This window comes from Castor canadensis, chromosome 12 (assembly GCF_047511655.1).
Source record: "Castor canadensis chromosome 12, mCasCan1.hap1v2, whole genome shotgun sequence".
NCBI classification, from domain to species: domain Eukaryota; kingdom Metazoa; phylum Chordata; class Mammalia; order Rodentia; family Castoridae; genus Castor; species Castor canadensis.
This window is the reverse complement of record NC_133397.1, coordinates 14,606,163-14,629,500: the sequence shown is the minus strand read 5'-3', so window position 1 is coordinate 14,629,500 and position 23,338 is coordinate 14,606,163. Positions and strand designations below refer to the sequence as shown.

At 37.9% G+C, this 23,338-nt stretch overlaps 1 protein-coding gene across 2 annotated transcripts in view; it reads right to left on the bottom strand.

The window, feature by feature from the left end:
- Vsnl1 (visinin like 1) overlaps positions 1-12,151 on the bottom strand; it is a 110,281-nt gene extending 98,130 nt beyond the window's left edge. Inside the window, exon 1 of one of the 2 annotated variants that reach the window (XM_074049212.1) lies at positions 11,867-12,151. The gene's annotated coding sequence lies outside the window, so the exon portion shown is untranslated. The remainder of the gene's footprint in view (positions 1-11,866) is intronic. The other variant, XM_020172593.2, reaches the window with a different exon arrangement.
- Positions 12,152-23,338: the final 11,187 nt, after the last annotated feature.

Sequence of the window (23,338 nt, the reverse complement as noted above, 5' to 3'; positions counted from 1 at the left end):
GATCAGCAGCCAAAGCACTCCAAGAAGTATCCTCAAGCTTCTTGGACTATTACTCCATTTTTTCCTTTTTCTTTTCTTTTTAGGAAAGGAAATTATAATTCATTGAAGGCCTTAAACATGCCAGACTATTCTCAGAACTTTCAAACATATTGTGTTAATCCTTGCAATTAATCTCAGGGTAAAAGCTTCATTTTCCAAAATTTAGACAATTTGTTCAGGGTGTTTGGGCCTCTTTCATCCTCACCACACTCTATCTAGTGAGAAGTAGTCCTGTGTGATAAAACAGGCTGCTGTGTTCACCACCTGGGACAGGGAGTCTTTATCTGGATCCTGATTCAAATAAGCCAGAAAAATACCTATGTGATTCAAACACTGACTGGATATTAACTAACTTTTTGCTGTGTTTAATAGTATTGTGGATATGTTTTAAAGGGTCATTAGAGATGTATATTTAAATATTTATACATGAAATGATATAATGCTTTAATTTGTTTGAATTAACCAATTGGAGAGGGAAAGGATGGAGATAGAAGTTAAACAAAATGACCTTAACAACAGTTCAAGCTGGCTGATGAGTACCCATAGGTTCATTATATTATTCCCTCAAAATGTGTATACTTTGTACAACAAAATTTTTGAAGTATGTAGCTATATAGGTTGATTGTAGATTGGTAAAAAGAAAGGATCTTGGGATTTAATATGACTTTTATCACTGAGTAGCTATGTTGCCTTGGGTAAATTCCTTTCATCTCTGAGACCCATTTTCTTAGTCATGGTACAAAGTTTGCCTTGCAATACTTACCTTACAGAGTGGCAATATGAAGTTAAGGAAGTAATATGTATAAATATCCAACGCAGTTGCCTCGACCTGCTACATTCTTCACAAAATTGCTGGCTATTATTATTATTACAAGGTACAAATGACCTCTGCTTTCATTTGTTTGCGCTCAAGACTTGGCCCAGGGAGAACTTGCAATATTCATGTGAATTCAATCTTGGTTAACAGCCAAAGATGAATGATATGAACTCTTCGTGCACATGGTCTTTTACAAATCATTTTCCCAGTCATTTCCTAAGCCATTTCTAAAGTCATTTTCCCAGTTTGTCCTGTGCTCTTGGTGATCTGCCCTAGGTAACTTTCCTCTGTCCCCTCCCAGTTCACCCACATTCTTTCACATTCTTTGTAATACCTGTGCTAGCAATTCTGGCCAAGGTCTCTAGTTTTAAGAATGAATTATATGTAATTTTGTATTGTTCCTTAAAAACACAGTTTATTATTGCTTCTTGGTCTTTTGGCTAAGATCAAGCATAAGAATAACTTTATTGACTGAGTTGGTTATATGGCTTTATTTTCTAATTAGTGTCTCAAATAAGCTCTATTATGTCTTATTTTCCCATCCTGACTCTGATATTTTAGGCTAATCTATTTTTTTTTTCAGATCACTGTTAGGTATCAGAGCAGTGCTTGTTTCTAGGTATTAAACAGTTCAGCCTAATTTAAGTATAAATTTGTACTGTTTATCTAATTCTGTTTCTCTTTTTTCAGCTCAATTTTGAAGGAAGGTTCTGATCTAGTAGTAGAGACAATAATCTGTCTTTCTTGCTTCCTTCTTCCATTATTTCTCTTGCTGCTTCATGACAGGAGGCAAGGAAAGGGGTTACATAGGAATTAGGCAAGCATGACTTGAGGTATGCCATTGTATCCTGGGGATCAGTACTCTGAATCAGATGCCTAAGCTGTTTGTCACTATTGGCAGATATCTGAGGACTGACATACAATTGCCTGATGGGGCAATGTACATTAAACCTACTAATTGCTCTTTCTAGCCTGCTGCCTTCCAGTAGCACACTTCACTAATGTACCAAGACACTTATCAGGCATGGGTTTCCTCTCTCAAGGATTTTCCAGGTCTATGGTAGAGCTTGGGTGTATACATGGTTATATTCACTCAGATGTGGGGAGGGGACCGAGATACTTTTGGCTAGGATGACTAAGAAAGATTGCTAGAGAAGGTTTAGATGTTGATAATCAGAGCTGTAGGGAGATCATGAGAAATGACTTTCATAGTTCTTGCAGAGCGCTTGTCCCAGGCTCAAAGCTTGTACAAGAGATTCCTTGGGGACCCAGGAATCCTTGGTTCTTTTGTTTCTATGACAGTTTCGCTGTCTTGAATCTATATACCCATGCTGATTCCAGGAGTGGAAGGTACAGTTACCTTCATAAGCCTCTCTTAATCCCAGTGGGATGAAAATCATATTTCCAAAGCTCTGCTTGAACAAATGCATGGGCATGACCATGGTTCTCTTTATTCCCACAAAGATCGCCCTGGAGATAGAGACTTTTTCACTCCACTAGGAGACAATTGTAGGTTCAAGTTTTACAATCACATGAGAAATCCTCAAGTAAATACTGCCTTAAGCCTTCAATAATTTAGGGTTTTCTCTCCCGATTACTTTACCTCAAAACCAGCTTTTCACTTTAACTGAGAAGACCTAGTTTCAGTTATCAGGAAGTCAGTGTGCCATAGGGATGGGGGCTTATTTTAGCAGATATAATTTCCATGTAATAATTTGTACAAGATCAATCTTAATTCTTTAGTTACCTAAAACTTAAAAAATTTAATGAGTGATAATTATAATAAATTCTTTACTTGCTCTCACATGGTACTATCCAGTCTACAGAGTATGATCACAGATAGAGTATAGGTAGTAGCTTTCTTATTTTCACACAAGGAACCCAAAGCTCAGAGGATTTAAGTAACTTTTCCAAGGCTGCACACCATGATGCCCAGGGCACAGAAGTGATGCTGAAACTCATACCCAATGGGTGCTGCCATGATGTAGTGAATCCTTTGTCTTTTAAAGCATTTCCCTCAACTGAATTCTTCAGAACTTCAATGAAATATGGTAATACATATTTTTTAACATAAGTTCCTTATCAAACAGTTTTGGAAATATAAAATTGAGCAAAGTCAAAAGGATATAGTGGTCTTTACCATAGGATCACTCAGACTTACTATGATCATGGAAATGTGTGCTAGGAATATCTGAGATTGGAATGTAGTGAACAACTCTGACATAAGTTTCTACAAAACTCATTGAGGGGAAACAACTATCAGAGTTTAGGAAATATATCGTTAAAGAAATAAAGTCTTAAATGTTCTTAAAATCTAATTCAAGCTACCCCTCTTCTATCCATGAACTTTAGGATAAGAAACTTTTTAATAGGCCTCTTTTTAATGAAGTCTTTGTTATAAAACAATTGCTCTTAAATATTTTGTTTAACAATGTAGAAAACAATCTATACCAGTTTATGTACCATGTATGTGTGTGTCTACTCGTGTGTGTGTGTGTGTGTGTGTGTGTGTGTGTGTGTGTATCTCCCTCACCCCTGTTTGAGCATCATTCTCTGCTCTTGGCCTGGGTGCCCTAGAGCACACTTCTACAAAACCTCAATTCTCAGAAAACAAAGGTTTTTGTAGGCTAATCCTGACTCAAACATCTTCTACAACATGTCTTGTTATGCACCACTGTGGCCTCTCTTTCTGACATTTATTTCTTGTTATTTGACAGACATTTACTTGGTAAGTAAGAGATATGAAAGTGATAATGCCAGACCTGGAACAAAAGGTGAAATCAGACCCAGGTGTGATGGTACGCACCTGTAATCTCAACTACTGAAGAAGTGGAGGCAGGAGGATTGTGAGTTCGAGGCCAGCATGAGCAAATTTAGGGACACTTTATCTCAAAAGCAAAAGACAAACAAAAGCCTGGGGCTTGACTCACATGACAGAACACTTGCCTAGTAGGCACAAGGCCTGTGTTCAATAAGTCATGAGATATGTTGTTTCCTGGAACGTTTTACAGGCGTGAAAGGCACTTTAGAGGAAAAGGTGAAGTAAAGATAGGATAAAGATCAGATGACAATTAAGGGTTGACAAATGTCCTCAGATATTATTTATAAAATGCACCATAGGATTACTGGAGTGGGCGAGGATTGTTCACCAACTGAACATTAGTCACTGAAATCTTTGGGAAACTTTAGTAGGAGGAAGGTCTTAAACTGAAAGGTCTTTTCCAAACAGATGAAGGAAGGTGGCTTTTAGGTAAGGTGTTAATTTGGCTAGCACATCTTTTCTAGAACTACTTCATGCTATCTGAGCGATATGTGTATTAGCTATTATTTAACTATAATCCCATTGTAGCAAATATAATTGGAAAAGTGCAAAAGAACACTTCAACTACTGGAGCGAGAGAAATGGTAAAATGCAGACTGAGAGGGAGGGAAGGAGGAAGAAGAGAGACAAGATGGCCAGGAGATCTGCAAGGGAAGAAATTATTTACTGGGTACTAAGCTCTTTTTGATGCTTTATATACATTGCTTTGCTAGGTATTCAAACACACTCACCTGGTAAGGTGTGTTTCTCACAGCTGAGAAAATAAGCTCAAAAGATTGGAATCAAAAGTCCTGTCCAATTCTGTGACTCATCTAGAACTTCTTCTATTACATAGGGGAGCTTTAGAATTTAAGTGCAATGTTTGTAGGCTTCAAAGGAAGAAAAGGATATTCTTTTTAATTTATAATTAGAAAGTGTACTTGAAATTTCCTAGCAAATAGATCGAAAAAATAGAAGGAGGCTGGAGAAGAAGTGAAAGGGCTCTTAGAAGAGTTAAAGACAGTGAGGCTATTTTTGGATTTGATTGTGTGTGTCGTGGGGAGAGGACTAAAAATAAGGCTTTAGTTTTGTAGGAAGGAGTTGATAGAAGGTACATTTTCTTTATAGTAAAAGCCCTGGGAGAAAAGAATGAACAAGTAGATCACATAAAACTCCTCCCACAGATACACATTGAAACATTAGTCATGAAATGAGTTGGAATAACAGAGGAGGTGTTGGGAGAGTATCAGATAGAAATTCCTTTTTTAGATGGTATCAAAGGATCGAAGTATTACTATATAGCAGTTAACTTTTTAAAAAAGCAGGGCTCTTGAATTGTTTTTATCTGTGGGCTTGTAGGTTAAGGACAAGAGCCTGAATTTAGCTGTATTGAACAATAATCCATAGACAAAGTTAAAATACGATAAAGAAATAAACTTTAAAATGTCCTTTCAGTTTCATAGTAGGTTGTTCCCAACTATTTGCAGGGATTATATCATAAGTAATAATGATTAAAGCCAAGGGGATGTGCTTAAGAAGGAATGAGACAAAGAGGAACTTTGAGATCTCAGGGCAGGTATTAATTTCTTTCACAAATTGTCTCTTCTGTGCATCCATACCACCTTTTTATTTCACTTAACTTACTGACTTGCATTTATCTTCTTTCCTCATTAGGTATAAATTCTTTAAGAGCTGTGACAGTATTTTATTCAATGTTGTTATGCAATGATTACACCTGCTTGGCACTTTTATTCAATACATAGTTGTATTATCAGGTAGATTAAGCACTGCTAACTGTCTACTGGCTTTTGAAGCTTGATTCTTTGTGTGTGTGTGTGTGTGTGTGTGTGTGTGATACTGGGGATTTGAACTCAGGGCTTCACACTTGCTAGGAAAGCGCTCTACCACTTGAGCCACTCTGCCAGACCTATAGTTTCATTCTTTATTCAGAAGTTGCATTACAAATGGATTACTAAAGCTCAGTGCAGTGATCAAAGTAGCTGAGAGTGATTCCAGATGGCACCTAAGTAAGAATATCTATCATTTACTTCCTGCTTTGAATAATGAGGCATTATATTCTACATATATACCCTATATTTTCTTCAAGAATATTGTGAGTTACTATAGAAAATGAGTCTGAGAGTTTAAATAACTTATTCAAGGTCACAGAACTAATAAACTGTACCTGGGGAGTTTTACCGAAGTATACCTATCTTGATCTTCTTTGAACCAACTGAAATTTTGGGGAGGAGCTTTCCCATTCACGAAGTTAAAATGATGGAAAATTAGATGGTTTTCATCTCACTCCAAGGAGAGAATATTTTTATAATCATTTAAAGACAAGCTAAAAATTCTATATGCAGAAATTAAATTGATTTCACTTTTCTTATTTTTCAGACAACTTCCCATATAAACAAGAAAGGAAACACCAAATATGTTATGTAAAAATTACAGAAACATTTGAAATTCTGGAATAAACAATTTCATTTCTAATTTCTATGAACTCATAAAATTCAAAGTCAAGAATTCCTCCAAACAGAAGTTAATTGAAAGATGGCCTTACACAGCATTACTTGATACTTTAAAAAATAAAATATTAGTAAGCATTTCAAATCTATTGGTAATGCTCAGTGGGGCTTCAGTGGGACATTTTAGTCACTAAGGACTGGACTTCAAGAAATCAGAAATAAACACACTAATCACAAATTTATATACAACCAATGCAAAATATAAAACACTAGAGAATCCTGTAGTCCACAGTCTACCACTTTTAAGAAACTATTAACTACAAAATACATTCTAAAACATAAACTGGAAGAAATATTAGGCCTGGTTATTTGCATTAGAAAAAGTTCACCTAGTACAAGGCACATTTTAACATGTTAATGATTTGCAAAAACATCTATTTATACCAGCTCTTCAAAAGTTCAGAGTCTTTCAGAGCTAAGAGAAAATAAACAAGCACCAAAGAAAGGAAAGAAAAATATAAAGTGACAGATTTCTATTTTCAGAAAAGTACTTCTAAGAGCAAGAAGTAAAAAGTATTACTCATTCTATAGATATAGAATAAATTGAAATAAATTTACTGATTGGCTAACACTTTGCCTTTTATAAGCAATACTTTATAAGAATGAAATATTTTTAATTAAAAGAGTCTTACTTTCTATAAAAAAGATCATCAATTATTGTATTAGCTATATTGAGATTGGAAGTCCCTTGATGAATAAGAATCCTCTAAGTCTTAATTATAATTTAGAGCAAAGGAAAATAGACCATTCACCCAGAAATAACTCAACAAGTTATTGGAAATCCATGCATTATTTTTAACTAAATAAACAAGTGGTGGTTACATAGAAGGTCACCTGTGTTAGGAGGACAATGAAGTAAGACAGTAGAGAGATCCAGAGGTAGCCTAAGAACCATGAATATCCCCCGAGTTGTATGTGTTAAGCTAGCTGGTAAGGGTATAGAACATCTCTTCAATGTATTCAGAGGCACCTTATTATTAAAGTGTCAAACCTCTTTGAGCATTCTTCAGTAATCTGCTGTTCCATTTTTGTTTCATTCATTAAGTAGTTTCTGAAGCATCCCCTAAATTCCTTTCTTTAGTAAAGTTCTCAATGAAAAAACTGGGAGCAACCCAAACTATTTTGATTCGCTTAAAGGAGCATAAGTCATCTTTAGAAAGAAACTGTAAATGAGAATATGTTCACAGTGTGAACATATTACAAAATTTCATAGCTCAAGAGATGACCGTGATCTAAATAAATGGAACACATAATTGCCATAGTTTAGATTTGTATTTCCTCTTTAACTTATCACCATAAAAATCTCATAAACAGGTAAAAATAATTTATCTTTCTACTCATTAAGAAATAAAAGGGATGATATTCACATGAGTGGATTAAAAGGTATTTTATTCCTAAAATGATTGATATAATGATTTTACATATTTACTAAAAGTAAATTAAAGGCTAATCTTTAGCATTATGTTTTATTGCCAAAGATATTTAAAGTGATGTTAAATGTACACATGGTTTTAGAAGAAAACCATATGTACATTTAATTTCTTGATATAATTGAAAACTGCATCCAGATATTTAACTGACAAATATTATTTTCTATTATAAAAGACATTGTATAGGTATTGTGGAAACATGAAAAAGTCACTGAAATCTTTGCCTTTACAGACTGTGATTTCATACTGTAGATATGTCTTCAAGATAATGATTTTTCTTAAATACTATACATTTCATATAATGGAAGCATGGATGAGTTAACTTATGTGGATACCATCTAGTCAACTAATTACATAATTTAACCACCAGGGATACAAACACTAGTCATTTGTTAATTTATCTCTGTATCACTTGATACGTTAGGAAAACTAATATTTATGTCTATACATATAACTGACATAGACATTATCAATTTCATTTGTCCATTCATTAAATGTGATCCCTTCTACATAAACAGCCTTCTTATATTCTGAGATGATCACTGATTTACGATGCATAGGTCACGAAGACAAAAATTTCTTTAGAATGGCATTAAAATATATTGACCTTATCAATAGAAAATCACATGCTCAATGTTGATGTTGCATGCCATTCTGTGAAACTCCCCAGGGAGAAACTCCAAAATGTCTGGAATCTACACTGATGTGCAATCCAACTGAAAATTGCTGATAGCATGTCCAAGACAACATTCCTGACTATATTATTCTATACAGAAACTCCTATAAGGAAGGCTATAATATTCATGGTCATGTTATCCAATCACAGAATGATTCACATGTAACAAATTAAAGGAGGACATTTAATAACAGCAAGTCTCTGGGTCTCTGCCTGGTGTTCAGAAGAGCCTGGAATGGGATGGCAAGACCAGATAGCATCAAATTAATCAAGAACACATTTAAGGAACAGAATCTATCCATGGCAGAACTCATCCTAATTTTGGGAAAGGTTTACCAAGAAAGGAGTTTTATTACAATGTCAATTGGAGAATATGCTGAGAAACTCACCACCTGGCATTCTCAGTTTCAACAAACTCCAAGACTGTTTATCTCCTCTGTTAGATGAGAAAACTCCAACTTGGCCTTCCATTGTTTGGCCTGCCTTCCACCTACCACACCTTCATCCCTAATGCCTCAGCATTTTCAGGACAAAAATTGCTAGAATTTTCCTAAAAGAGAACTTCCTGGTGGCCATCACTTATTTCTGAGTGTCTGGGAAATTATATTTTTGGAGAAGGAACAAGAGGGTCCAGATTATCTTTTAAAGGCTGAAACTTTATTATGTAAGCACTTAGGAAATTTGTAAGGAGAAAATGAGGGAGAAGTAGAGAAAGTAAGGGAGAGAAAGGAGAAAAGAAAGGAGGAAAGGAGGCAAATAGGCAGGCCGTATTGCCTGCTTTGTAGCTCCAGTCCAGCAAAGAGAGCTGTGCAAGAGGAAAGAAGCAAAATTACCTGAAGAAAAGCTGTACTTGTACTGTAAAAGCTCTAAAGGGGTTAAAAAGCCTCACTACCCTCCTCAACAGCACCACTTCAGGTTCAACCAGGCAAATATATGTCTTCCTGCAGTCCTGTGGCCCCTTCCCCTTCTCTGCAGGTGGCTTCATCTGGAGGATTTCCATGTGTGCTGGAAGCAGGCATCTCTGATTTGGGTTCTGCCTTCTAGGAGTCAGGGGAGTTGGCAGAGCCCACTGTGTTTACACTGCAGCTTCCTCACTCCACTAGGTCCTCATCTCTGCAGCTGCAGCAGACTTGAAGAAGGCCAGCCAGGGTTAGGGATGCCACCTGCAGTGAGTCTGAAGACTGACTTCCCCAAGCATTCTGGGCATAGAGTCCTGAGGGACAGAGATGGGCCCCTGGGATTGTTCTCATACAGGGGGTTGCCCATGCTCACTGGTTTGCCAGTGCTCCTCAAACTCCAAGGAACCTAAATAAATTGATTGAGATGCAGAGGAGACTAGAAAGTATATACAAAAAAACCCTAATTATGTGGGTATATTAGAGGTGAGGGTCAAAAGGAAAGCAATAGAGAGACCAAAGGGAAGGAGACAAAGAAGAAAAAGAGTGTAAAAAGAGCCCCCTGGAGACTGTGCTGAGGAGCAAACATTTATTTGAAGACTGCAGCAATGCCACAGAGGATGCTGAAAACTGCAGAGAGAAGGGAGTATCTCCTCTCAACATTACTTTTTAATGGTTTATTCCATTGACTAGAATGTAATTGACTTTTCTGTGGCTTCATGGTTCTGGGCCTCAGTTTTCTCATCTGAAAAGCAAAGGGTTTGAACTAGATTATCTTACAAGGTCTCTGCCTGATGTGACCCTCTGCAACTCAATCTGAGCCAAGGAATCTGAGACCAAACATCTATGAGCCTTCATACCCATTTACCCCCGTTTCCTTCACTGCCCATTTGCAGAGCAACACCTGCATCATTCATTGAACTAATGCCAACTCAGTGATGACAAGGAGTATGGCTCAATTGTAACAAATGATTGGTCTTTCTGCTCTGTAGTAAGGGAGGAAGGGAGAAGACAGTATGATGTATACTTTGGATTTCCAGGGAGAGGTTATTCTCAAATTTTCAATTTCAAATTTCATCCATTTAAATAAATTATAAATTCCTTTGAGGGGGTGGAAATAGACAGAGGAAAGGGCCAAAGAGGCCTATAATGATTCCCCATTTAGGGAAATTTTTTATTTCATTTCATCCCAGAGATTGGACCTGCTTTTCTGTGGAAATCCAGCACACACTGGCTGGGCTCTTCTCTTGCCTGCGTGACTGCCTCATGCCATTTTGCCAACCTCCTTCAGTACAGCGTTTTCTGGGGTTATTGAATAGCCAAGAATTGATGCGAGCACACTCATGAGTAACTAACTATACAATGATGCCGACCGCCCACCCCCCACCACACACAAATGTAGGCAGTTTAAATGACAACGGAGGTAAAATGTGTTCTTACATGTTTCCTTTTGAATTTGTCTCAACCTGAAATTCCTTTAAATTAAAAAAATTAATATGTAGAACTAAAACTCCCTTGCTTCTCTTTCTTTCAAGTGGGAAGTCACACAGAGACAGTGTCTTATACTTTGTGTTTTCCACACCCTCCAGCATTTTCATTTCATTTTAGTCTCCAAAATATGGACAGAGGGGCAACTCTAGAAAAATGGATTCTCACTCTGGCATCTTACAGGGCACTGATCCGTGCACACTGGCGCTCTCTCTGTTTCCTCGCCTGTAGCCCGTAAGGTGCATCCCGACCTCCTAGCCCTCTTCCCATGCACATTCTTACACACAGCATTCTAATTTCCACAAAGAGTTTGACCTTGCAAAGATCCTTCTTCCACTTTCTGGGCAAGGAACAACATATTTTAACTCAAAACACGAAACGACCTTTTCTCCTTTAAAGAAACACTACCAAAATGTAACCCTTCTGAGTTGCATTTCTCAACCCTGCATTCCAGAAGGCGAGTGCGGAATGCAAAGATAGGTAACTAGTTTGTGTCTGATGGTCCCCATTCAGCGACTCTGAGTCTCAGACTCTGTCCAAAAATCGACGGTGCGGTAGAAAGGTTTTTCTTTTTTTGCCTATTCACCATTGTGACGAAAAATCAAAAACGAAAAATTAGCACGTTGAAGGACTGAGAGAGCTATGTGCTTATTTTGCACCTGTCTCCTTGGATTTGAAGCACTGACATCCTGCTTAGCAATCAGCCCTGATGTCCATACCATTCTGGTCCACTCAGTTTTACTTAGCAAACATCTTTGCTGCTCTTCCACAGTGGGAAAAAAATGGTGTAACAACCCCACGGATGATAGGTTGATACTTGACTGCAACCACTCAATAGTTTTATCAGCAACCGGAAAACTTCACGATCTGTCAATTAGCTACTTAAATTTGTCCTAAGAACCCACCTATGTATAGATTTAAACTAAAAAAGCAACCTTCTTTCACCTATCTTAAATCTAGCTTAAGACAGTTCCCCAAACACGCCGCATACAAACACACTCCCCCACCCCCATTTTTCCAAAAGGTCCCCCATGGACTAATAGAAAAAGGCAGCATTAACCCAGGCAATTGTCATCATGCATTTAGACGTATCTACGCAAAGCAAAGTATGTGACAATAGCCAAAGCATCTCGCTGACAATCGGCTGCGCTATACATGCAGAAATGCAAGGAAGATTGTATTTTCCACTTACAGTTATAGCGCTGCGCACGGTCACTTAACGAAAATGATAAAACTCAACAGTTCTTTTAAATATATATATATATATTTAATTCGGATAAACGGTTAAGCCGTCTCTGTGTGTGGTTCTCTCTCTCTTTTTCTTGGAGCTCTGGGCTGCTTAAATCCCTCTTGAATCGCGCCTCGCGAGCCCAGCCGCCGCCGCAACACGCTCGGGTGAATCTCTGCTGCAGATTGGGAATCCCATAGAAAAACCTAGGGTCCCTGGAGCTGGATGCGCAGGCGCGTGAGCCTCCGCCTCGCAGGCACCCCCTCCCTTTTCTCTCCTCCCTCTTCCCCTGGCTCCGCAGCCCAGTTTGGAGAGCTGGGGAACTGTGACCAAAAGCCGCCTGGCAGTGGCGCATGCTCAGTTAGGGGGTGGTGGTGGAGTTCAGTTTTCCGCGGGTGGATTGTGAGACTCCAGATTTTAGCAGACATTCAAAGTAGATTGGAAAAGGAGGCCCTGCTTCCCTTCAGCCCGCACCTGGACAGGCACGAGGGAGAGAAGGTAGTGTTCACCAGGCCTTGCAGTTACCTAACCTAGTGACTGAAGGCAGAGGCCGTAGATGGGACACTAGGATCCTGCTTGTCCAACAGCGCTCAACCCTAGCCGGCCCCGCATCCACCGGCTGCCAGACTTTAAGGTGAAAGGGAAACTGCAGAAACCTCTGAAGAAAGCCTACCTGGCAAGCTGTGAGCACGTCTACGTGGCTCACCGAGACAATAGTTGTGTTTTTTATTTTGCCACGGGTCATGCTAGCAAGTACTAGCAGCCGGTTCCTTCAGCCCCTTCAGCTCCTAGTCTAGAGCGGTGTAGGAGAGAGGTGGGCCCCAGACTTTGTGCTTGCTCTCTGTACCTTGGGCAAGCCATGCTAACGGTCCATGGAGCTTAATAGGCTCCTTCTGTATACACAAAGTAAATGTTAATTGAATATGCTTTGCTTTGGGCAGGGGAAGAAATAGTGGGAAGGGAATGAAACCTGCAAATCCGGGCTTGAGGGCTGGTCCTGGGCCATCCATAAAGCCCCCTTTGTGTCCTTGAAAGACTAGTTTGCCAGCCCAGTCCCGCTCTCCATTGGCCTGCCAAAGCCTGGAAAACTTGGCAGGAGTAGTGCCCAGTAAATGCTGATCACTTCGCTTCCCTACCTGGAAAGCAAGAATTCCCTCATGTTCCCAATGTAGTCACTTCACCCAAATGTGTATGTTTGTACCTTGACTCCTCCCATGGAATCACCACTACTAGACATGCACCATTGTTTGGAGATAAACGCAATTAACAAAAATCCCTCCTGGAATTTGCATTTAGGGGGGGCATTGTTTTCAAGGAAGAGAAGTTCTGGGAGCCCGATGAAGATGGACGTTCCCCTTTAAGCAGAGAGTCTTCACACACATTATTACAGTTCAGAAAGACTGAAGCTGACCTTCTGGTGTTGCGGACACCTAGAGCGCCTCCGGTGGCAAACGGGCTGGGCTCTAAATCAATAAATCCCCACTCTCCAGGAGGCAGCTGGACCTATCTTCAAGTGGGGGAGTCCAACTTGGAAGACACTTGAGGCTCCTGACGCGGGGACCGAGGGAAACGCTGACGAGTCTCTGACAAACGAATGTTCACGCTAGGTGAGGGTCTCAGGTGTACACACTAAGTGGCATTCAATGTTAACCTTGCTGGCCCAGAGCTCTGGAACGCTCTTCCCGGGGCCAGACACCTCGGGACAGCGCGCTCTCGGGACTCCCGGGACACCACCAGTGACCGTCCCCTCCCGCGGGGCTCTTCCGCCCTGTGCGGGTGACCGTGGAAACCCGGAGCGCGGAGCCGCGCGGACCCGGGCGCGCTGCGGCAACCAAGCACGTTCCGTTCTGAGTGTGGCGGACGCGGGCCCCGCGCTCTCGGCCGCAGTGCGCACTGCGCAGCGACGCTGCCCCGCGAGTCCCCGGGTTCTTTCAGTTTCCAGGGATTGGGGGGGGGGGGCGGAAGGGGGTAAAAGTCACTTTTGGATAAGTAGTTTTGGTGACCCTGAGAGACGACCTCAAAGGTCGTAATTTCCCATCTTTTGTCGATTTTTCCCCCCACTAAAGCATTTTCCACAAGGCTGATTTCTTTCTAGAGAACAGGATCCGCACTGCAATCCTCATCAACTGAAGGGGTCAACCGTGACTATGCCATTTCTCCATTTCAAGGACCTGTGTCTATTTATTGAGCCCTGGTGGGCTCAGTTTTAGATAACTTACTTTCAACTTGTGTTTAGGAAATAATGTACACGGATACTTTAAACCGCACTCCTACGTAGATTTGATTTTGATGCGTATGCTTTTGTAAAGCACTTTTCTCTAAGTGGTCAGACAGACATATAGATATATATCTATATATCTCTATCTATCTATATCTATCTATCTATCTATCTATCTATTTTAAAATTTTTATTTGTTCTGCAGCATTGTTTGGCATCCTCAATGCAATATCTTCATTTTAACCTCCAGTTATTATGTAGGCTTATCTTTTAATGGTCTTAATATGCTGTGCTACTTAAAATGCTCTTTAAATTTTATATGCAGCACGAAGTAACAGTAGAAAAACCAATTGCAAGAGACATCAAATGTCAGCATTCAAGCTAGAGAAAGAAGTTTCCATTTTTAGGATGGTAGAATGAACTTGGAGAGAGCAATGTGGTAGAGACACTGAAAAGTGAAGGAGTCTTCTGTTGCTTTCCTTAGCCAGGCATCTGTAGATGTCACCTGTAATCACAGGAGATGCACTGCCCAGCAATTCCCTATGCACAGGGGCACAGGAAGTGGAACAGCACCATGTGGAGTGAAGAATCCTGGCCATTCTAGCAGGTGTCCTGTTACCTAAGACCACATTCCTAACATCCAAAACTCAGTGTCAGTTGAACATTTGGGGAACGGGGTCATAGGGAGGAGGTTGTTTTTGTTTCTGGAGTGTTAGGTGGTCCTCAATTGACCAGAAACAGCTGAGGAGCCATTTTCCTTTCCTTGGTTGTAAATTATGTTCTTTGAAAAAATGTTTGCACTGAATAGCAATAAATTATAATTGTGTATATTTATGAAGTACTAAGTGATGTCATAAAAATGTATAGAAACAAGATGTGGAACGATTGACTCAAGCTCATTAATGTATCCATCACTTCACACACTTGTAATTTATTCCTAAAATGTAACTGAAATATTGTATCTTTTCACTAACAGCAAATTATATTCTTTACAGAAGTTTCTAGCCTTACTTTCACCTCATTTATTCCCAGGTACAAACAAACAATCCCAAAGATAACTTTTAGGTGTACACAAATCCATTCTCATTTAACTGTGGCACAGACAAGATGAACACAAAGAATGAGAGAAAAATGTGATATGCCAGTTATAAAACTGATCTAAGCTTGTGGGCCTGTGACCTCATGGTAATATTATTTATTTGAAATATTTGTAAAAAGTATGTAAGTCAATAAGGGTGGAACTTAAGGCAGGAGAGGATTTAGGAAACTGGAAGAAAAATGAAGTGTTTAAAAGTCATTATTAGAAAATGAAATGGGACAGAAATTTAGTAAATAGATTTATACTCATTTAAATGTATAAAGAATAGTTATGGCAGTTTTGTATGGATAAAGTACCTTATGCATTATGTAAGATACTTCGGTTTACCTTGATTTTTGTATTCTATTTTAAAATACATGGCCAAACAAAATAACTTCACTAAAGTTACTAGGAAGTTATATCCTAGAATAAAACCCTACTGTATTTTTGTTCTGACATGAAAAGGTTTCATTTTATGTGTTATATTTCTAAAAGAAATGGAGATAACACAAGACCATGAAACAGTGATTCCTCTACAATTGAGAGTTGCATGACTCTGTAGAGGAGGTCGAGTTCTAATTGTAATGGACCTAGTTGAACAGTCCTTCCTGTTAGTCCATCTGATTTAGCTCTGCAATCTATGACTGGCTCTACATTCAGTTTGAAATTTACTTTCTAGGTGTGAAAATCAGTTTCTTTTAAAATTGGAACAATCCACAACAAAAGTTTCTTAAAACTCCATGGAATAAATTATTGTTAAAACTGAGTTTCCTACAAGTTTCTTAGAACCTCAGAAATGGACAAAGCAAAGCAGGAGTGGAGACACATGACTGTTATCCCAGCATGTAAGAGGCTGAGGCAAGAGGATTGCAGGTCTAGCCCAGTCTAGTCTACATAGGAAGTCAAAAGCAAAACAAAAACCCCAAAGCTGTATTCTGTTATCTCTTCTAAATTTGATGCTGACCTGTAGATTCACAGCAGTGCTCTTAAGCTGGAAATTATTAGCTCCCTTGTAACAGCAATGCAAAAGAAATGATAATAAGAGAATTTGGCTATGTATGACCCCTATTTCTTTCCTTCCATGACTTTTTAGATAGTCCTAGACTGTACTTTTTTTTTCTTCTTTTTCTTTGAGTGTGTGTGTGTGTGTGTGTGTGTGTGTGTGTGGTATTAGGGTTGAACTCTGGGCCTCAGCCTTCCTAGGCAGGTGCTCTGCTAAGTTAAGCCATGCCTCTAGCCCTTTTTCATTTAGTTATATTTAAGAGAGGGTTTTCCATTATGCCTGGGCTGGCCTGAACTGCAATCCTATTCATACTTCTTATGTAGTTGACATATATACATCATATATGACAGATGTATATCATTATACATAGCTTTTTTTTTGGTTGAAATGGGGTCTTGCAAACTTTTTTGCATGGGCTGGCCTTAAACCTTTCCTCCTGATGAAGTAGCCAGGGTTACAGGCTTGGACCACAGAACCCGGGACTGTAGTTTTTTTTTTTTTAATTGCTTAAATAACACTGCAAATAATATCTGGGACCCCTGAACTTCATGCATCATTTGTTCCAAAAGGGTTTTCAAAGATCCTTCTTGCCTAAAGCAGATCTTATCAACTTGTTTTTCCCTTCAATCCCTGTTTTTCTACAATATAGAACTTTTAATGAAATTCTTAACCTTAATTGAGAATCTTAGTATAAAATTTAAGGAAAAATTGAAGTAGTGATTTTTACACCCCCTCAGAGGTAGCCAGCACAAGCAAAAACCACATTCTTTTATCAAAAAATTTTCATGATTGAGTTTCTCTTTTTTTTTTTTTTTACTGCCTGGAGCAGGAAACATGGACTCCCTCACTTCTTAGTATTGCTACCATCCTTCCTCGTTTAAACTCACTTTGCTATCCTAAGGAGGAAGTGTTCAAGAAGAGAAAGAGTGACCATTGAGGATCTTTTGATTTTGTTTTTTTAGTGTGGATTTAGTAACCATAGCACAGTCACTAGGAGAATCAATCAACCTGAATTTTTTAAAAAAGAAAAAGAATATTTGGGTAACTAAAAGTGGTGTTTAGTAGTTGCTATAGTTTAGATATTGAATGTCCCCCCAAAGCCCATGTATTCTTAGGCTTGATGCCCTGGGTGGTACTATTGGGAGGGAGGTGCTAGTGCTGTGAACCTTCAGGGGGAAAGGCCTTGTGGGAGTTCCCTAGGTCATTGAATGCATGCCCCCTAATGGGATTGTGGGATCAGGGCTCATTCCTCCTTGCTTCCTGGTCATGAAGTTAGCAGTTTGTTTTGCCACATATTTCCCCTATTGCCATCTGTCACTCCCATCATGCTTTGCTGCCCAAAGCAACGGGTCTGCCAAATCTTGGACTGGAACCTCTAAAACTATGAGCCAAATTAATATTATGATTGTACCTATATGTTATCATTTTGGTTCCATATAATATGCATGGTAATGCTTGGAATACTGTGATCATCTTACTCTTTTAAATAGCCTTTCCTTTTCTACTGAGAAAATTTTATTTTTAAATTCTTTTACTTTTTTTTTTTTGGCAGCACAGTACTGGGATTTGAACTCTGGGCTTTGTGCTTGCAAGGCAGGTGCTCTGCTGCTTGAGTCACACTTCCAGTCCTTTTTGCTGTGGTTGCTTTGGTGGTAAGTTTTCACTTTTTGCCCAGGCCAGTATGGACCCTGATTCTCCTATTTTCTGCTTCTCGATGTAACTGGGATGACAGGTGCATGCCACCATGTCCAGCATTTTTCTGTCGAGATGGAGTCTCAGAAACTTTTTGACCTAGGCTGGCCTGGAACTGTGATCCTACTGATCTTGGCCTCCCATGTAGTTTGAGATGACAGGCATGGGTGCCCAGCTATCAGTTGAGATGCGGTTTCATGATCTATGTGCCAGGGCTGACCTCAAACCATAATCCTCCAGATCTCAGTCTCCCAAGCAGGTGAATTTATACGCATGAGCCACGTGTGCCTGGCTTCTACTGACAAAATTTTAAAACATGAGTTATGTCTTCTGAATTTTCTACCACATAGAAGACACTGCTAGTTGCCTTTATTAACCATAGAACATGCATTTTTTGGGGAAATATATGCCTATTTACAAGTCTACCTTTCCCAGCATTGATGCATTTCATCTACCACCTAAGGCTTGCACATTTTTTGTTCTTATCATATTCCTCTTTTAAATTTTATTTTGCCAGTCCTAAGGAGGGAATATTCATAAAGAGAGAGAATTACCATTGATGTTCTAACATCCAGACATTCTCTTATTCTCCACTTTCTTATTTTCTATTGCCCACAGAACATCTTCAAGGGAATTTCTTACAGATGTCTCAGACTCAATCACTACAGATAATTATCTCCCTCACCCTGCTATCTATATGGATCTGTGCTTCCTTCTTTACTCCCTTGAATTTGGTGGTGAGCACTCTCACCTAGTCCTCTAAATCAGAACGTTGGATGTCATCTTCAGCACCTACATTTCTCTCATTCTCCAGCAAATTGTTACCTAAGTCGTATGAATTCCATCTTGTAAATGTCTCATGAATCCACCCCTCTCTGCTACTGTATTATTCACCTTCTCAGTCTTGGACTTGTTCTTTTCATTTTCATAGCTATTTCAAATATTCAAATAAAACCACATTATCCCCTTGAATGAAACCCATTAAGTGATTTCTCCTTTTAAGAAAAAAATAAAGGAAAATGAAAAAAAAAAACCTCACAAGACCATTTTCTGACTCTTTAAAATACATCAGTCCCATCTCTTGCCATGTCTTTTTGGTGCTGTATACTCTACCACACTGTAGATTACTGTACCTATAGATTACTAAATATGTAATAATGCTTAGTCCTCTCTACTTTTGCAAATGCTCTTTCTTCTTGGAAACTCTTCTTTACCTTGTCTTGCCTTTAAGAGTCCTATTAATCCTTTTAGTTCAATTGAAACACTTCCTCTTAACATAAGAATCTTTGTTTTTATGGCACATAGAAGACAGTTTACAAGTTGTGACTATCAACCAGAATAATATGTCTGAAAATACTTTATAAACTATGATGTTATATTTAAATATAAGGTATTATCTATCTATAAAATGGTAATCCATCCATTCATTAAGTAAAACCTTATATGGTTCATTTTCATTTCAAATGCTAAAAGATTATGATACATTGTAATAAGAATAAAATCATTAGCTGGCCACCAAGTAACTCATGCCTGTAATCTTAGTTACTTGGGAGATGAGTCAGGAGGATCACTGTTTAAAGCCAAACTAGGCAAATAGTTCAGGAGACCCGATGTCCAAAATAACCAGAGCAAAATGGACTGGTTCAAGTGGTAGAGTGCCTGCTTTGTAAGTGTGAAGACCTGAGTTTAAAACCCCAGTACTACCAAAAATAAATAAATAAATATCTTGTTTTGATTTATTTAAAATTCCTATTCTGATATATAAAAACTTTATAACTTTTGCATGAGTCCACTTTGGTTAAACTGATATTGCATAAGCTGCATTTTTACCATGTGAAGAATTTACATTCAAAATATTTAAAAGCAGTAGTTGACTAGTTGATTTCCAATGACTTTTACTATTTCTGTTTTCTTGACATTGGGCATAAATTACAGTATAAAACTATAGGAAACACCTTGTGTTTTATAGCTTTTAAGTGATTTCATTGTCCCATATTATCTGATTCCCAAACAGACACCATTACCTTCACTTACAATTCCTTAGAAAAAGGCCAAATCGAATGCTTTCTAAAGGTTATGTGCCCATAATGGGGTAGAACCAGGTACTTTAATAATTCATAGTCTAACACCATGGAAAACTATACTAAAATTGCAACTCATATACTCATATGCTTATTAAAGAATTTAAAATCTATACAGGTTGTCTCAAAACTCAGAGGTATAAAGAATTTTACTCAAGTTGCTTAAGATATAAAAAAAGAGGAAAATTTTTTATTGGTAAGTTCTTATAGTATTTCTGTGGTGGTCCATTAATATTTGATGATATGTACACATTTACTGTAATTTAATTTATTATATTTTGGATTTTAATGAAACAAAACTAAAACCAGTAAAAGATCACCATTTAAAGTGAGAACAACTTTTCTTTTATATGTTCCATGTAAAAAGAAATATATTATTTGAAGATAAAATTTCACTGCTGACTTTTGTTTTACTGGTGGTAAAAAAATTAGAAAACTGGAAGGTAAGTTTTCACTGTCAACATCTGATTATGGACTTATACCAAAAAGAAGCAGTGGGAATGGATAGTATGGATTTGATGTTGTTGGGATAGGCTTAGTAGAATTTGATATATAATTACAGATATGGGAGAAGACAATTTCAAAAACAATCATAAGATTTGGAACTGGGTCACTGAAACCCTGATATTGGTTTTAGCAGAAAAAGAAATTCCAAGTTTGGAGAAAAAGAAAGCAAGAAAATGAGCTTAATTTTGAATGTTTTTATACTTGAAAGACTATGGCAATCCAGGTGGAGCACTCAACAGACATCATGCAGATGAGGAACTTTGGTGAGAGGCCTGCAATAATAATAAAGAATTGGTAGTTAACCATATACAGGTGATGGATGAGGCCATGAGAATGGGTATGCTTGACAAGAGAAGAGTGTGGAGAGAAGAAGGGAAGCTCTTTAGGAATCATCTAAGTTTGGAAGAAGGAATTTAAATTTAAAAGAGTTGGTTTTGTGACTTGTTAATCTTTCTATATATTTGTTTGTCAACTTCTAGAAAGTAATAATGGTTTGACTCATTTTAGTATTGCCAAGTAGATTTAGGATATTGTCTTTTATAAAGTGTGAGATTAAAATAATAGTGTGTATCTATAATGAAACACAATTAACAGTTAATTAATAGTTAACAAGAAAAACAATACACGTTTCAAAGATATGCAGATTGGCTTGTTTGTGTAATGTTTAATTACATTGAAGATTATTATTTACCAATATGCACACATGTGTATCTGTACTTGCTCTCAATTTTTTTTTAAATATTTGGGGCCTGTAGTAGATATTTTTGGAAGAGTATTGCCTGGTCCATATACCAACCCCTCTCTTGTCTCTTATCCAGTGCAAAGAAATAAGTGTCTGTCTACTATTTGTTTCTTGATCAGACACCAGCGTTTACCCACAACAGTTGGGTTCTTTTATCTTCTGGAAATTTTCATTTAGCATGGAGAAAATTGTGTCAGTTTCTCCAAGAACCTGAAAATCTAATGTGTAAACATTTTCCCATCATGTTTATCTCCTTTGTGTTTTATGATGAGTTTATGCTTTGTTTTCCTTAAAGTTGATTTGGTTTCCTGTCCTCTTTTTAAAATTTTTTTGCTGGGACTGGGGTTTGAGCTCAGGGTTTCATGCTTGCAAAGAAGGCAAATCATACCTTCCCTTGAGTAACACCTCCAGTCCATTTTGCTCCAGTTATTAGAGATGGGATCTTGCAAATTACTTGCTAGGACTGACCCCAAACTGTGATCCTCCCAACTAGGCCTCCCAAACAGCTAGGATTATAGGCTTGAGCCACCAGCACCTGACTGTTTTTCTGTTCTCTTAATTCTGTTCTTGCTGTCCAGGACAGATTTTAAACCATACATTTTGCATGACTTCTTTCTCAGCTTTAGCATTTCTGCCTTCATTTTAGTTAGTTATCTTTATACTTTGGTTCCTTATGGGCCATTTCTCCTTTCATTTTTTTTCTGAAGATGAAAAATTAGTGTCTTCTATAATTTCCTTCTTATGGTTTTAGATATATTTTGCTCATGAATCTATACAGCAAAGCTCCCTTCTGTCTGCCTTTTCAATAAATGACATATTGTTTTGTTATTTGTCCCTACTTGGAGAGAGCACTAGTTGGCCCAGAATTTTCCAACAGATTTGAGCTTGTATTTTCTTTAGTTCTTTTCACTATTCACTTGGGTACTGGTAACTTCTCTCAGACCTAGCTTTAAAGAGCAAGTTGATATGTTTAGCTATTATTTCAGTTTGTAAGTATATATCTAATCTCATTTGTTGAACCAATATTGAACCCATTTTTTCTATTTCAGGCTGTCTGGCCAGACTATAGAGGTACAGTTTGTATACAAATGAAGAGTTGTCCAGGCAAAGAATACAGTTTGTGCAGCATTTTTTTCTTACAAGGAGATGATACAGGGCATGACTCTGGTCTAGATGATCAACAATGGGCTTGAGTCAAATTTGAGGTGTGGTTTTAAAAGACAGGACATAATATGTGTTTCAAGAAAATATTTCTTAATCCATCATATAATTCATGACAAAATCCCCCAAATCTATCAATCAAGTTACCTTAGATTTAGTTTACAATGTTGGTAACATTTTTGTCTTTGGTATATTTTCATGACTATTTTGAAGGACAATATATCAAATACTGCTGTTCTGTTTTTGTGATAATCTATAAGAAGCAGTTTTTAATGTGTTTTCCAAAAACTAAGTAATGATAGCAAATTTCTCTTAATTTGGCATAAAAATGAACCCCCAAATCAAAGCATTACTGTCACCCTTATCCAGGAAACATTTATTGAACACTTTAATGCTATTCTAGATAGTAAGTTAATAGTACTAATTTGCATGTAAGATGACATTGAGGCAGTTGCTTCCAATTGAAAACTGAATTAAATTCATGATTTTGGTTTGGAGTTCATTTAAAATAATTTCCTTAGGGACCTTTCATATTGTTTATCATGAAAATCAAATTAGGTACACTGATCACAGCACCATTGCTAGAAGTAATATAAATTCTGTTTAAGATTTTCTAGGCTAGTTGATAAATGTTTGAATGGAATTGAGTATTAACAATGTAATGCTAAACAATAGTTTAAAATTAATCTTATATAATGCCATACCGATCATCTGTCTTTTAAAAAATGGACTTTAGTTTTTTAGAGTGGTTTTAGGTTTAGAACACATATGTGTTCTTAGAAACATTTATTGACTGTAGACTATGCTGAACTCTGGTTGTATAGACTATGGCAGTATTAGAAACTCAAAGTGTTGATTGTGGATTGTTTGAAAAAATGAGACTAAATAACAGATTAATTGTACTTCTTTTTTTGCCACTAGTACTGGGGTTTGAACTCAGGGCCTCAAGCTTGC